We start from the raw sequence: 3,914 nt of genomic DNA, 5'->3' as shown, positions 1-3,914 counted from the left end.
GGATAGGAGAGGACATGTGTGGCCTGTACAGTGGGGATGTAATTGGATAGGACAGAGGATATGTGTGGTCTGTACAGTGGGGATGTGATTGGATAGGAGAGGATATGTGTGGTCTGTACAGTGGGGATGTGATTGGATAGGAGAGGATATGTGTGGTCTGTACAGTGGGGATGTGATTGGATAGGACAGAGGATATGTGTGGCCTGTACAGTGGGGATGTGATTGGATAGGACAGAGGATATGTGTGGTCTGTACAGTGGGGATGTGATTGGATAGGACAGAGGATATGTGTGGTCTGTACAGTGGGGATGTGATTGGGTAGGACAGAGGATATGTGTGGCCTGTACAGTGGGGATGTGATTGGATAGGAGAGGACATGTGTGGCCTGTACAGTGGGGATGTGATTGGATAGGACAGAGGATATGTGTGGTCTGTAGAGTGGGGATGTGATTGGATAGGAGAGGACAGAGGATGTGTGTGGTCTGTACAGTGGGGGTGTGATTGGATAGGACAGAGGATATGTGTGGTCTGTACAGTGGGGATGTGATTGGATAGGACAGAGGATATGTGTGGTCTGTACAGTGGGATGTGATTGGATAGGACAGAGGATATGTGTGGTCTGTACAGTGGGGATGTGATTGGATAGGACAGAGGATATGTGTGGCATGTACAGTGGGGATGTGATTGGATAGGACAGAGGATATGTGTGGTCTGTACAGTGGGGATGTGATTGGATAGGAGAGGATATGTGTGAGGCCTGTACAGTGGGGATGTGATTGGATAGGACAGAGGATATGTGTGGTCTGTACAGTGGGATGTGATTGGATAGGACAGAGGATATGTGTGGTCTGTACAGTGGGGATGTGATTGGATAGGACAGAGGATATGTGTGGCATGTACAGTGGGGATGTGATTGGATAGGACAGAGGATATGTGTGGCCTGTACAGTGGGGATGTGATTGGATAGGAGAGGATATGTGTGGTCTGTACAGTGGGGATGTGATTGGATAGGACAGAGGATATGTGTGGTCTGTACAGTAGGGATGTGATTGAATAGGACAGAGGATATGTGTGGTCTGTAGAGTGGGGATGTGATTGGATAGGAGATGATATGTGTGGTCTGTACAGTGGGGATGTGATTGGATAGGACAGAGGATATGTGTGGCCTGTAGAGTGGGGATGTGATTGGATAGGAGAGGATATGTGTGGTCTGTACAGTGGGGATGTAATTGGATAGGACAGAGGATATGTGTGGTCTGTACAGTGGGGATGTGATTGGATAGGACAGAGGATATGTGTGGTCTGTACAGTGGGGATGTGATTGGATAGGACAGAGGATATGTGTGGTCTGTACAGTGGCGATGTGATTGGATAGGACAGAGGATGTGTGTGGTCTGTACAGTGGGGATGTGATTGGGTAGGACAGAGGATATGTGTGGTGTGTACAGTGGGGATGTGATTTGATAGGACAGAGGATATGTGAGGCCTGTACAGTGGGGATGTGATTGGATAGGAGAGGATATGTGTGGTCTGTACAGTGGGGATGTGATTGGATAGGACAGAGGATATGTGTGAGGCCTGTACAGTGGGGATGTGATTAGATAGGAGAGGATATGTGTGGTCTGTACATTGGGGATGTGATTGGATAGGACAGAGGATATGTGTGGTCTGTACAATTGGGATGTGATTGGATAGGATAGAGGATATGTGTGGCCTGTACAGTGGGGATGTGATTGGATAGGAGAGGATATGTGTGGTCTGTACAGTGGGGATGTGATTGGATAGGAGAGGATATGTGTGGTCTGTACAGTGGGGATGTGATTGGATAGGAGAGGATCTGTGTGATCTGTACAGTGGGGATGTGATTGGATAGGACAGAGAATATGTGTGGTCTGTACAGTGGGGATGTGATTGGATAGGACAGAGGATATGTGTGGCCTGTACAGTGGGGATGTGATTGGATAGGACAGGGGATATGTGTGGTCTGTACAGTGGGGATGTGATTGGATAGGAGAGGATATATGTGGTCTGTACAGTGGGGATGTGATTGGATAGGACAGAGGATATGTGTGGCCTGTACAGTGGGGATGTGATTGGATAGGACAGAGGATATGTGTGGTCTGTACAGTGGGGATGTGATTGGATAGGAGAGGATATGTGTGGTCTGTACATTGGGGATGTGATTGGATAGGAGAGGATCTGTGTGATCTGTACAGTGGGGATGTGATTGGATAGGACAGAGGATATGTGTGGTTTGTACAGTGTGGATGTGATTGGATAGGAGAGGATATGTGTGGTCTGTACAGTGGGGATGTGATTGGATAGGACAGAGGATATGTGTGGTCTGTACAGTGGGGATATGATTGGATAGGACAGAGGATATGTGTGGTCTGTACAGTGGGGATGTGATTGGATAGGAGAGGATATGTGTGAGGCCTGTACAGTGGGGATGTGATTGGATAGGACAGAGGATATGTGTGGTCTGTACAGTGGGGATGTGATTGGATAGGAGAGGATATGTGTGAGGCCTGTACAGTGGGGATGTGATTGGATAGGACAGAGGATATGTGTGGTCTGTACAGTGGGGATGTGATTGGATAGGACAGAGGATATGTGTGGTCTGTACAGTGGGGATGTAATTGGATAGGACAGAGAATATGTGTGGTCTGTACAGTGGGGATCTGATTGGATAGGAGAGGATATGTGTGGTCTGTACAGGGGGGATGTGATTGGATAGGACAGAGGATATGTGTGGTCTGTACAGTGGGGATGTAATTGGATAGGACAGAGAATATGTGTGGTCTGTACAGTGGGGATGTGATTGGATAGGACAGAGGATATGTGTGGTCTGTACAGTGGGGATGTGATTGGATAGGACAGAGGATATGTGTGGTCTGTAAAGTGGGGATGTGATTGGATAGGAGAGGATATGTGTGGAATGTACAGTGGGGATGTGATTGGATAGGAGAGGATATGTGTGGTCTGTACAGTGGGGATGTGATTGGATAGGACAGAGGATATGTGTGGTCTGTACAGTGGGGATGTGATTGGATAGGATAGAGGATATATGTGGTCTGTACTGTGGGGATGTGATTGGATAGGAGAGGATATGTGTGGACTGTATAGAGGGGATCATACTTGCCTACTTTTGAAAACTAGTTTTAGAGACATTATAGTTGGTAGTAGAGTTTTGCAAAATGCCCCCATTGAGGGGGCGTGTCATATGGAGAGGTTGTGAAAAGAGATTGTGAGCGTGGCACCTAGAAGCGTGGGGGTGTACTGCTACATCTGAGAGGAATATTTTACAATTACTTCTATCCAAATGTAGATGAGCCCCAAAGCCGTTAATAAGAGCTACTATACTTGGTAATGTGCTGGGAAATGGTGCTGATGATTCAATGTAAATGTATCTATCTCTCATTCCTTTTTTCCCCAAAAATGTAACAGTGTAATGTGGGTTAGGTTAAATGAGGGAGATTGCTAGACTAATGAGGGAGATTGGTACAATTTCAGGGAGTCTCTTGCAGGATGCAGGAGGGTAGGCATCTATGCTAATGACGCAGAACTGCACACACACAGGGGGCCTTGGTCAGATAGAGAAACTGCTCTCGCCATTGCCTAGTGCAACTATTACCACCTCATCCCTTTAATTCCGGACACATATGAATTACACAGGTTCTGTGGCAGTTTAAAACCAAGTGAAATGGAATCTTGAAGTCAGCCAGCCAGCCACAGAACCTGTGTAATTAATGTGTCCGGAATTAAAGGGATGAGGTGGTAACCCTAGCAACTATTGATGGAAAACGATATCACCGATGGTGCAACTGATACAGGGAGCCAAATTTAAAATGCACCCGGTTGGAATCTTAGTAAGAAAATAGTCAGCCACAGAATTATCATAATGATTTGCTAAT

This window comes from Crinia signifera, chromosome 4 (genome assembly GCF_055691185.1).
Source record: "Crinia signifera chromosome 4, ASM5569118v1, whole genome shotgun sequence".
In the NCBI taxonomy this organism is placed as follows: Eukaryota; Metazoa; Chordata; class Amphibia; order Anura; family Myobatrachidae; genus Crinia; species Crinia signifera.
The sequence above is the reverse complement of the archived record's forward strand: the minus strand, read 5'-3'. Positions refer to the sequence as shown.